We start from the raw sequence: 13,129 nt of genomic DNA on the forward strand, positions 1-13,129 counted from the left end.
TATGAGGATAATCTCTGTAGTCAAAAAGGAAGGGGTTACTAATGGGTCACGTAGTTCATTCTGCTGTGCTGTGGCAGGCCTCCAATATCCTATAACAAAATGATTATGAAGTCTAGCCTGGATGGTGTCTGTTGTTGTCAGCATTTCCTTTGGCTGTGTGTTCCATCATCTAATCATGCTTGCAGTCAACTAGAAAATTTTTCCTATTGGTTAAACTAAATTTTCCTTGCTCCAGTTCAGTTCTGTTATTCCTTGTTCTGTTGTCCTCGACTAGTGAGAATAATTGACGCTTTCCTCTGAGTTACATCCTGTAAGATATTTGTACTACTATGCCCCTTTCCCCATCAGCTGTATTTTTCAAGATTTTTATATGTTCAGCTTTTTTAGCTGTTCTTCACATTACCAAGTTTCCAACTCACAGAAACAAAACTAAGCTTAAACCAGTGTCCCCCAGCAGGTGCATTAATTGTATTTTGCTACACTGTCACGCTGATTAGCTGGCACACACATTGTCAGGCATGAGTTCTCACCAAATACAAGCCTTATCTTGATTCTCAGAAGAGCTGGAGAGAAGCCAGAACCATGGAGTTGAGTCAAATACACACAAGTGTCTGTCAATCTACAAAACTCCATTTGAATACATTTTGGCACCAGAACTACATTGCATGAAAAGTGGCTCTTAAGGAAATACAAGAGGAGCTAGGGGGATGGACATCTCATTTAATAAACAAGCAAACAATTTCTTGAGAACCTTTGTGCTGTCTGGTGCTGATGTGAACGGAATATCAATGCCTTTTAATATGCTGTTGTTTGTGAGTGGTAAGCGTTTCCTGCTCAGAGTTGGCTTGCCATGACTAAATGAAAGGAGGGACAATAGCCCCAGAGGGAGAAACCTTTTCACATAGGTGGAAGTTAGTGATTAATAGCAGTTTGAAAAATAAAGGACAAAAAGAAATGCCTGTGTTGCAGATGAGCCTTCCCACAAACTGCCCATAAATTACCCTTCCAGCCTGTTGTTTATTTTTACTAAGTCTGTTCTTTTGTTTCCAGCAGTGTGAGTTGTGCAAACGGCAACATGTTCTCTGATCAGTGGCCCAAATTCTGAATTACTTAGAGTGGCTGGATGACTTTTCTAGCATGTAACTTGTACTTTCAAGCCCATGAGTAGTTCCACTGAAGTCCAGGGGTCTACTCAGGTACATAAAGTTATGCAAGTGCTTAAGTATCTTGCTGACTCAGGGACTGAATGAAGTTTCACACACAATGCTCATTACATCTGTGCACTGTGACCTACACTGGCTGCCAGTTGATTTCCTAGAACAGCTTATGGGATTGGTTTTTAATCTATAAATCCCACAAGAACACTTATTTTATTAGGAAATTTTGCAGAGCTCTGACTGATGGAAGTGTTTGAGCTAATAACCCCTTGGCTGAAAGAGAGAAGAAGGGAGAGGTCCTTCTCTCTCAAAATTGCTTCTCTCCCCTGTCCAAAAAAACATGGATTAGATAGGCCTTGCGGTGTGAATCATGTTAACAGCTGCTCCCAGGAGTGGAGGAAGAAGCTTGAGGTAGATGGATGCATAAAGTCTCTGTTGGCAGGTATTGAAGCTATTCATACAATTTTGAGGCTTATTTATTGTTTTAAAGTGTTATACATGGCCTAAGGCTGTATGATTAATTCCTTTCAGCCATTTAAATTATGTAAAGTATCCAAATTGGAGATGCCTGTCGGGGGGACTCAGATGCTTATGCTTGTGATTAAAAACTCCTTTGTAACATTGATCCCTCAAGCTCAGCAAACTGCAAAGCAAAGAGAAGAAAGCCAAATATTGCTGAATATGGATACAGGGTGCAGCTGTAAATTAACGGAGAAAGCAGTGTGTAAAGGAGGTTGGTGCTGGTTGAGTTTTGGAAAAATGCTGGGGAGAGCTGCGTAGAATATTCTGCCGGAAACCTGAACCAAGCCCATCCTTAAATCTTTGTCCCAAACTTCAGATAGGTTCACAGAGTGAACATACTCAATTCCGGGGTGACGTTGAAATTGGGCAACATTTGCTGTTTTAGTGGGGCTTCGCTTTGAGATTTTTTTTTACTTAATTCAAACCTGCAACTCAAAGTAAAACTCTAGGAAGGAAGGGGCTGTTCAAACTCCTGTGGATGGAAACCAGATCAGATATCAGCACAAACCCATGCGAAGCAAAATCGCCCAGTTTTTGTGTAGCTGTAATTCTAGTTTACTGTTTGTTACCCTGGCTTCTGCAACTAATTTCCACAAGCTGGCGCTATTCTAACATATTAGAGCTATACTTTTCACCTTTCCCTAAAAAAGACTCAAAGAGAGATGAAAACTGGACACTATTGTATATTCTGTTTCTATGGAGATACTTTTTAACTGGATATGCTTCCACACAAAATAATTATCCAGAAAAACAATGTGACATTAGGCAAGCTTTTTTTTAGGTAGCACTGTAAAGAGGCTTCTAATGAATGAAATCAACCAGCCATTTCTGAAACCACTAGCAGTCTGAATCCCAACCAGATCTCTTGGGATCAGCTCAGCAGTACTCCATTCCTAATGTCAGAATGATTGGTAAAGTTTGTCACATGCAATCAATTTTCAGACTGAGTTCTAGTGTCTAGTTTTGCTTGAAAATTGTTGTGGCCCCATTTCACTGCAGGGGAGAAAACTGAAGTTGACAGGGACTCAGGTTTTTGGATCTTGGCCCTCCAAGAAATGTGGTTCTGAGTGGGCAGTGACTGTGGGGAAGCTGGCCTCCAGCTGTTGCTGTAGCCACAGAATCTAGCACAATGGGGCCCTGATTCTGACTGAGAGCTTTGGGTTTCGCTGAAGCATTACTACTAATTAATAAAGGGGTGAGTGTGGGTTGCTCCCTTTTCAACCTGACACAGCTAAAACCTGCCTGCCCAGCTTAGAGTCACCTCCAGGTGATGTTGCAGGCCCTAGCAGTACACCTCTCTCCCTACCCTCTCCGGGATCCTTGCCTTCCTAAACCTGCTCTGCTGATGTCATGGACACATTTCCCAAATAGCACCTCCCTTATGTATGTATCTGACAAGTCTTATCCTTTTCCCTGTCCCTTGTTTTCTTCCACCCACTACCACCGCTCAGCCTCTTCCTTGTCTTCCCAGACCCAGTCTCGGCCTCATTATAAATAGATACACCACCAGCAAAACATTTCATAGAATCATAGAATCATAGAATATCAGGGTTGGAAGGGACCCCAGAAGGTCATCTAGTCCAACCCCCTGCTCAAAGCAGGACCAATTCCCAGTTAAATCATCCCAGCCAGGGCTTTGTCAAGCCTGACCTTAAAAACCTCTAAGGAAGGAGATTCTACCACCTCCCTAGGTAACGCATTCCAGTGTTTCACCACCCTCCTGGTGAAAAAGTTTTTCCTAATATCCAATCTAAACCTCCCCCACTGCAACTTGAGACCATTACTCCTCGTTCTGTCATCTGCTACCATTGAGAACAGTCTAGAGCCATCCTCTTTGGAACCCCCTTTCAGGTAGTTGAAAGCAGCTATCAAATCCCCCCTCATTCTTCTCTTCTGCAGGCTAAACAATCCCAGCTCCCTCAGCCTCTCCTCATAACTCATGTGTTCCAGTCCCCTAATCATTTTTGTTGCCCTTCGCTGGACTCTCTCCAATTTATCCACATCCTTCTTGAAGTGTGGGGCCCAAAACTGGACACAGTACTCCAGATGAGGCCTCACCAATGTCGAATAGAGGGGAACGATCACGTCCCTCGATCTGCTCGCTATGCCCCTACTTATACATCCCAAAATGCCATTGGCCTTCTTGGCAACAAGGGCACACTGCTGACTCATATCCAGCTTCTCGTCCACTGTCACCCCTAGGTCCTTTTCTGCAGAACTGCTGCCTAGCCATTCGGTCCCTAGTCTGTAGCTGTGCATTGGGTTCTTCCGTCCTAAGTGCAGGACCCTGCACTTATCCTTATTGAACCTCATCAGATTCCTTTTGGCCCAATCTTCCAATTGGTCTAGGTCCTTCTGTATCCTATCCCTCCCCTCCAGCGTATCTACCACTCCTCCCAGTTTAGTATCATCCGCAAATTTGCTGAGAGTGCAATCCACACCATCCTCCAGATCATTTATGAAGATATTGAATAAAACCGGCCCCAGGACCGACCCTTGGGGCACTCCACTTGATACCGGCTGCCAACTAGACATGGAGCCATTGATCACTACCCGTTGAGCCCGACAATTTAGCCAGCTTTCTATCCACCTTATAGTGCATTCATCCAGCCCATACTTCCTTAACTTGCTGACAAGAATACTATGGGAGACCGTGTCAAAAGCTTTGCTAAAGTCAAGAAACAATACATCCACTGCTTTCCCTTCATCCACAGAACCAGTAATCTCATCATAAAAGGCGATTAGATTAGTCAGGCATGACCTTCCCTTGGTGAATCCATGCTGGCTGTTCCTGATCACTTTCCTCTCATGCAAGTGCTTCAGGATTGATTCTTTGAGGACCTGCTCCATGATTTTTCCAGGGACTGAGGTGAGGCTATTTAAAATAACATTTCCCTAATATATATTTTAAGATCCCCTTTTGAATGATCTGACACCATCAAGTCACGTGTGTAACCACACCACAGATCCTTGTAACTGTTCCTCTCCTCCTCCATCTCTGTGGTTTGTTTTGCACTGGCTGTCTCTTATATTGAATTACCCTGCAAGTTCATTGGGGTAGAAACCGTGTCTTGGGTGTTTCCACAAGGCCTAGCTTAACAGGCTGTTGGAGCACTACTGCATGGAAATATTTAATATCAACAATGCTGTAAAAGGAGTTTGCTTTGCTAGAAATGTGTTACTCAGTGTTTGTATTGTGCTCGGTTTGGTGTGGTGCTCACACTGTTGCAAGGAGCTAATATCGACCATACCCAGCGAACGCATTTGCCGGAAGATAAACGCTCTCAGGGTAAAAAGCTGACGCTGCAAATGTGTAACTGCCTGTGGCTGTGCTTCTGTGGCGATAGTTGCAGTAAGTGGATTGAGAGGTGGGACGGAAGGTCTCCCGCTTGAGGAAAGGCCAGGAGGGTGGAAGGTTGTTGGCTTCCCCAGCTTGCCTCCACTGCCAGCAGCAGTAAAGTTGGTCACAGCTACTCATGTTATTCTGCTGCAGAAGATGGTATGATAGATATCACTGGGGATAAACGGGGCTGGTATTTAGGACAGTGTGTGATCATAGCAGCATCTGCCAGAGTTTCCATTTTAAATCTTAGCTTGCAAGGGCTTTAATTTGTCCATAAACATTTTTTCCAAGTCGTCTTAAAAAAGCCCAGCCCATAATTATTGTTTTTTCCAAAAAATAAAAAACTAGTGACATATGATAGAAGAATCTATTGTGGAAATGTAATACTCTGAGGTACGGCTCCCAGACACAATAAATGTCAACATTTATCCCATCATTTTCTAAGAAACATGGGGGGGGCGGGGGTTGGTAGGGGTAGAATCTATTCTAGCTACATAGATTTATGCCCCTTGGGCTCCTGCTTCTCAGTGGGAAAATGGTAGGCTGGCTGGAGGTTTTGTGCATGCCACCCTAAGAACATCCTGTAGTGCCTGAGGAATGCTCCAGGGAGTCCCTAAAGGCTAAATGGGGGCTCAGATTGACTATTGCAATGTTGCAACCTCCTCCCCCCAGCTTTCTCACTCAGCTGAACTCCTTGATCTTCCTTTGTCAAGCCCCCAAATGGACTTTCTCCAAGCCCCTCTCCCTGGACAAACTCTTCCTACCTGTGCCACCCCCCTTCCCAACAGACTCTTTAGATTTCCTCTATTTAGCTTCCCTAAGCAGGGCCTGATTTTTAGAAATATGTGTGCACAGTTGAGCATGATTATTTCTGTACCAATTTGTATATAATATTACCACAACTGTACATATGGATTAGGTATACACATACAAATGGCTGTGTAGACGCATAATGGCAATCTGCATGTCCACATACAAATGTGCATGTGCAGCTGTGCATGAAATTTAGATTCAGGATTGCACGTACATTTTTGAAGATACAAGTGCATGCATCCAGTCCTTACTTAGCTTTACCTTGATATACTATGGCATAAATTCCCTCAGACCACCTAGCCCAGATCCCAAGACACCTGCCTTAATCTGCCTCTGGGAGAGCTGCCCAGACAATGAGAGGGAACAAATTGATTACTTTGTGTGGGAGTGAAATACAGAGAATGTTAGCTCTGGTATGAAGGGATGGGTGAAAAATTGATGAGCCAAACTGGATAATTTTCTTTCCGTTCAGGTCCCTGCCTCAGGCAGGAGGACAAAACAAAACAGGGAAGGGAGGTAGCAAGTTGTATATAGGCTCCTGAGGTAGCCAGCCACAAAAAGAATGGTAAGGGGAGACTGTTCATGGCTAAGGCTATGATTTAGTCATGGGCAGCATTCCCTCTAATTGTTCCCACCTAAGTGCGGAATGAATTTTGTTATGTGCACCAATATGGAGGTGATGTGTGGGGGTTAAGGGGTTCTGAATGTGGGAGGAGGTTAAGGTGGGGTTAAGGGATTCCGAATGTGGGAGGAGGCTCGGGGCTGCGGCAGAGGGCTGCAGTGCAGTGGTGTGAGGACTCCGGGGTGGGGCCGGGGATGAGGGGCAGAGGGTTGGGTGCAGGGGGTGAGAGCTCTGAGGTGGGGCTGGGAATGAGAGGTTTGGGGTGCTGGAGGGTGCTCCAGGGCTACGGTGGAGAGAGAGGACTCCCCACAACTCTCTCTCCCCCCACAGCAACACCTGGGCTGGGGGGGAGAGCTGCCTCTCCCTGCTGCGGGAGCTCGAGGCCTGGGGTTGCAGGATAGGCGCCCCTTCCCCCTGGGGAGCCTAGGGGGCTCCAGGGCGCTGCAAGTGCTCTGGGGGAAAGCTCTCTGGTGTGCCTCCAGGGACTCGCCGCTGCTGCTCCGGCGGCGGGTGGGTGTGTGGCCTGGGGACTCGCCGCTGCTGCTATGGTGGGGGTGTGTGTGTGGCCCAAGGCCCCCCCGCTGCTTTGGGACTGCTGCTGTGGGACAGTGCCTGGGACTGCTGCTGCTCCAGGGGCCCCCGGGGCCAGCTGCCTGGAGCCACCCAAGCAGCAGCTGGTGTGACTGGCCCTGGGGTTGCCCCAGCTACTCGTGCAGCCCTGGGGTCAGCCGCACCGGGCACCGCTGAAGTCCTGGAGGTCCCGGAAAGTGGCAGAATCCGTGACTGCCGTGATCTCCATGAAAGACGCACAGCCTTATTCATGGCCACAGACTATAAGGAACAATAAGCAGCTCTTTCACATAAGCCATTGTCGAAGAGAAGATTCCATGTGGTAGCTGGTAATAAACAACAGTGCTGTGGGTGCTTTTTCATGTTCTATCAGAAGATTAAAAAAAAATCTGGTAATCTCCATATAAATGATGTAATGGTTTGAAAGGTCTGTGCTGGAGACTGCTTGGACTTTCCATTGATCTCACATTGGAGTGTGTGGCTCAAGCTAATGATTATTTAAGGGAGAGGGAATGGGATTGAATTTTCAGGGTCCAAGAGGATTACCCTCTTTTGTGAACTGGGTGTTTCGTGTGCTGTGATAGGCTCAACACCTTCCTTGGCTGTACCTTTAAAATATCCAAACTATGGTGCCCTGTTCCAATGTGCAAGGGAAGTACATTGCCAGCTTGAGCCAATCTCAGGTGAAACATGAAAAATCTTTCTTGAAGCTTGGTTAATGCTATGAAAAGGCTAGAATTTTGTTTTGTGTTGTAAGCCCATTGAGTGTATGTGCGCGTGTGATCATGCCTGTGTTTCATAACAGTTTTTTTCTACGTGTGACTCAGAGTGGAAATGTTACACATGTATCACATGGTTGGTGGCTGGAATTTATTCAGAAGTCTTTGTCATTCGAATGTAAGTATCTGTGGTTTTCTACCTTCCTTTTCCTTCCCCCTCCCTCAGGAATCAGGGTTTGCAGCAGAGCTAGTCTCCAGGCCCCCTCATCAATTCAGCTGGCCTGCAGCAGGCTGCCTGATTAGCCATGTCACCTATTTGGCTGCAGGGGCCAGCAGACTGGCTCTTAAGCCAGCAGAAGCAGCTTGCTGGCTTCTCAGTGCTCATTCTCATCCCTCTGACTCCTCTTGCGTGATCTTGTTCCTCCTGGTCTTGCCTTGCTCCTAGCCTTGCCTCTGTCCCGTCCCTGCCTTGAACCCCTCCTTGCCTGATAACCTTTTTTGTTCCTGTCATAAATATAAAGGGAAGGGTAAACCCCTTTGAAATCCCTCCTGGCCAGGGGAAAGCTCCTCTCACCTGTAAAGGGTTAAGAAGCTAAAGGTAACCTCGCTGGCACCTGACCAAAATGACCAATGAGGAGACAAGATACTTTCAAAAGCTGGGAGGAGGGAGAGAAACAAAGGGTCTGTGTCTGTCTGTAGTCGTCTTGGCCGGGGACAGAACAGGAATGGAGTCTTAGAACTTTTAGTAAGTAATCTAGCTAAGTATGTGTTAGATTATGATTTCTTTAAATGGCTGAGAAAAGAATTGTGCTGAATAGAATAACTATTTCTGTCTGTGCATCTTTTTTGTAACTTAAGGTTTTGCCTAGAGGGGTTCTCTATGTTTTTGAATCTAATTACCCTGTAAGATATCTACCATCCTGATTTTACAGGGGGGATTTCTTTATTTCTATTTACTTCTATTTTTTATTAAAAGTCTTCTTGTAAAACACTGAATGCTTTTTCATTGTTCTCAGATCCAAGGGTTTGGGTCTGTGGTCACCTATGCAAATTGGTGAGGCTTTTTATCCAACATTTCCCAGGAAAGGGGGGGTGCAAGTGTTGGGAGGATTGTTCATTGTTCTTAAGATCCAAGGGTCTGGATCTGTAGTCACCTAAGCAAATTGGTGAGGCTTTTTACCAAACCTTGGACCTGCATGAAAAACCTCCTAAGCTTATCTTTACCAGCTTAGGTCAAAACTTCCCCAAGGTACAAAATATTACACCTTGGACTGGCCGCTACCACCACCAAACTAATACTGGTTACTGGGGAAGAGCTGTTTGGACGCGTCCTTCCCCCCAAAATACTTCCCAAAACCTTGCACCCCACTTCCTGGACAAGGTTTGGTAAAAAGCCTCACCAATTTGCTTAGGTGACTACAGATCCAGACCCTTGGATCTTAAGAACAATGAACAATCCTCCCAACACTTGCACCCCCCCTTTCCTGGGAAATGTTGGATAAAAAGCCTCACCAATCTGCATAGGTGACCACAGACCCAAACCCTTGGATCTGAGAACAATGAAAAAGCATTCAGTGTTTTACAAGAAGACTTTTAATAAAAAATAGAAGTAAATAGAAATAAAGAAATCCCCCCTGTAAAATCAGGATGGTAGATATCTTACAGGGTAATTAGATTCAAAAACATAGAGAACCCCTCTAGGCAAAACCTTAAGTTACAAAAAAGATACACAGACAGAAATAGTTATTCTATTCAGCACAATTCTTTTCTCAGCCATTTAAAGAAATCATAATCTAACACATACCTAGCTAGATTACTTACTAAAAGTTCTAAGACTCCATTCCTGTTCTGTCCCCGGCCAAGACGACTACAGACAGACACAGACCCTTTGTTTCTCTCCCTCCTCCCAGCTTTTGAAAGTATCTTGTCTCCTCATTGGTCATTTTGGTCAGGTGCCAGCGAGGTTACCTTTAGCTTCTTAACCCTTTACAGGTGAGAGGAGCTTTCCCCTGGCCAGGAGGGATTTCAAAGGGGTTTACCCTTCCCTTTATATTTATGACAGTTCCCGTTCTTGCTCTCCCATTTGAACCTTCGCTTTGGCTTCTGACTACAGATTCCAGCTTGACCCATTGGCTCTGGTATCCTATTCCTGCCCTCCACTGTTATCTCTAGGCCTTTGGTTCCTGATTACTGATGCCTGCTCCAACCACTAGGCCTGATGCCTGCTCATTCTGGTTGACTGACTCTGCATAAGATGTAATCATAGTTATTTTTTTTATTTTTAGTTCATAAAATGGTGGTGGAAGAGCCTATGGAGAGGAAATATTGATATCATCTGATCAATAAATAAATATTTACCTGGACTTAACAAAAAATCATACATGTTCAAATAGTTTTGCAGATGTATCTTCTTTAAAAAACATTTCTATTATGGCAGTATTTAAATTTAGTCAATGGAATGTGACACTTGCACATATTTCATAGAATAATGAAGTGCACACTTGTTCAGAATGTATAAAATCACCACTTAGTTTGTAGAATGAGGTAAGTATTGCAGACAAATAGCTTTGTTTTTTTAAGCGAATTTACATGAATTCTTTCAAACAAATGCTCCTGGTATGGTGGTTGTGACAGGCTGTATCACAGAAAACCCCTTGGGAACTGCCACCTGATGTGTTGGGACTACCTCTAAGCCCGTTTTCCCTGGCAGCTTGGGACTTCAGTGCCCTGCCTGGTTTGAGCCAGACACACTTGCCTGGTGCAAACACAGACCCAGGTCTGAATAATGTCCCCCAAAAGCTGCAGGCTTAACTGAAAACAGCTTAAGAAGTGTTCCTGCCTCCAACACTCAGACACCCAGCTCCCAATGGGGTCCAAACCCAAATAAATCAATTTTACCCTGTATAAAGCTTACAGGATAAACTCATAAATTGTTCGTCTTCTATAACACTGATAGAGAGATATGCATGGCTGTTTGCTCCCCCAGGTATTAATACATATTCGGGGTTAATTAATAAGTAAAAGTGATTTTATTAAATACAAAAAGTAGGGTTTAAATGGTTCCAAGTAATAACAGACAGAACAAAGTGAATTACCAAGCAAAATAAAATAAAACACGCAAGCCTATGCCTAATACAGTAAGAAAGTGATTACAGATGAAATCTCACCCTCAGAGATGTTCCAGTAAGCTTCTTTTACAGACTAGGCGCCTTCTAGTCTGGATCCAGTAATCACTCACACCCCTGGGGTTACTGTCCTTTGTTCCAGTTTCTTTCAGGTATCCTTTGGGCATGGAGAGGCTATTTCTTGAGCCATCTGAAGACCAAATAGAGGGGTCTCCCAGGAGCTTAAATAGACTTTCTCTTGTGGGTGGAGACCCTCTCCTATGCAGAATCCAGCTCCAAGATGGAGTTTTGGAGTCACATGGGCAAGTCACATGTCCATGCATAACTCAGTCCTTACAAGCCAGGCCACATTCCCAGGAAAGCTCAAATGTGGATTGGCGTCTCAAAGTTCATTGTCAGATTAAGTGTTACTTGATTTGGACACTTAACTTGCAAATTCCTTTCTTCAGAAGCTGACCAAATGCCTTACTAAGGCTACTTAAAATCAAACAAGTACACAGCCAATATTCATAACTTTGAATACAAAAATGATACATGTATACAAATAGGATGAATATATTCAGTAGATCATAACCTTTGCAGAGATATGTTACATGGCATATGTAGCATAAAACATATTCCAGTTATGTCATATATACATTCATAAGCATATTTCCATAAAACATTATGAGGTGCAACATCACAGTGGTTTTTAGAGAAAATTAGACTTTAAAATATGCTGATGCCTGCTGTAATTTGGAACAGTTTGTGTTACACATTGTAGAGCAAAATAAATGTAAGTTCCCTCCGTGGTCTCCATGGCATCAATTGCTGGGGTAGGTGTGGTCCTATGTATATTAAAACTTCGTATTCTCATTGAAAATAGTATGGAGATGCCAACCACAGCTCCATTGTTACGGATTAATTGAGTTTTGCACTTAAAGTGGGGATTAAATAAAATCTACTGTAGATCTGACATTTTATTCCATTGGAAATGGGGACTGGCTCTGATTTAGAAAAGCACTTAAGCGCATATTTAAATCCATCTCTATTCAAAAAAGCACTTATATATGCACATAATGTTAATCCCATGCTTAGGCCCCATTGATTTTGATAGGGAAGCTTTCCTGAATCAGGGATTCTCTGATGGAGAGGCAAAGGTATCATTTGAAGCCTATGTGACCTCTCTTTCTTTCTGACAATAACCAGTCTAGTGACTTTATAAAACATTCCTTCTTCTCATCATTAGGTACACAATTCGCATACCATGAAGGTGGAACGGACTATGCCAGGGCTGGAAAAGAAGGTGGTTGAAGAAATTTCTGAACGATAAGTATATGAAGTGTTGGCATATAGGTTTCTCAGTCCTTGGCTGTGTCCTTGGTGTATTGTTGGAATGTCTGAGATTGACATGGTGGATGTATATCATGGCACACATCACTGTTTTTAATGGGGTTTAGTGTACAGATCTGTGCAACGTTGCCTGGTTTGCAGTGTCTAGAACTGCAGTTTTCAAACTTTTGAGTTACAATTTTTGGTTGCGTGGCCCACCCCCAACCCAGACAAAAATAGACACAATACCTGCCCCTCCCAACTCGGGTTTTCAGGATTGGGGAAGGCGTGTGTGATGGTTTCTTAGGGGAAGAGCCAGCAGTGGGCACAAAGGCTGCTGGGAGTGGAAATCAGCATGGCTGTAGCAGTTGACACTGACCCATAGGCTGGGTGGCCTGCTGAGGTGAATCATGGGGTGGAGGTGGTGCTGCTGGCCTGAGCCCCTCTGGGTGTCGCTGCTCCCAGCTCAAGCTCTGCCAGGCATTGCCCCTTGCCCCCCTGAACATTCTTCCACACCCCTTGAGGGAAGCACACCCCACAGTTTGAAAACCTCTGTCTAGTGAATGTCAAGGGTTACTTGACTAAATGGCTGAGCTGCCCTCTTTTAAAATATTTTTTTCAAATTCAACAAATGATTGTGTTTCAGAACTAGACACTTGATTCATTATAGCTCGTCCATTCATAATAACTGGGTAAAAGCTGTATTTAGTTTTTTTATTAAATCATCTGTTTTCTTGGGTCTGTAGATTATTACTACCATTTAATAATTATATTGTACTAAATGCCATACAAAGACATCGTGTCTTCCCCAAAGAGCTTGCAGTCTAAATATAGCATCTTAGGTTAACTGAAAAATCAGCTCTTAAACAGAAGGCTCTGCTCAACTTCAGCTCTGGACACACTGATTGGTGTAGTATGAACCAACCAGAATGCATATACTGCATATA

The sequence above is a fragment of the Lepidochelys olivacea genome (assembly GCF_965140295.1).
Source record: "Lepidochelys olivacea isolate rLepOli2 genome assembly, chromosome: 5".
In the NCBI taxonomy this organism is placed as follows: Eukaryota; Metazoa; Chordata; order Testudines; family Cheloniidae; genus Lepidochelys; species Lepidochelys olivacea.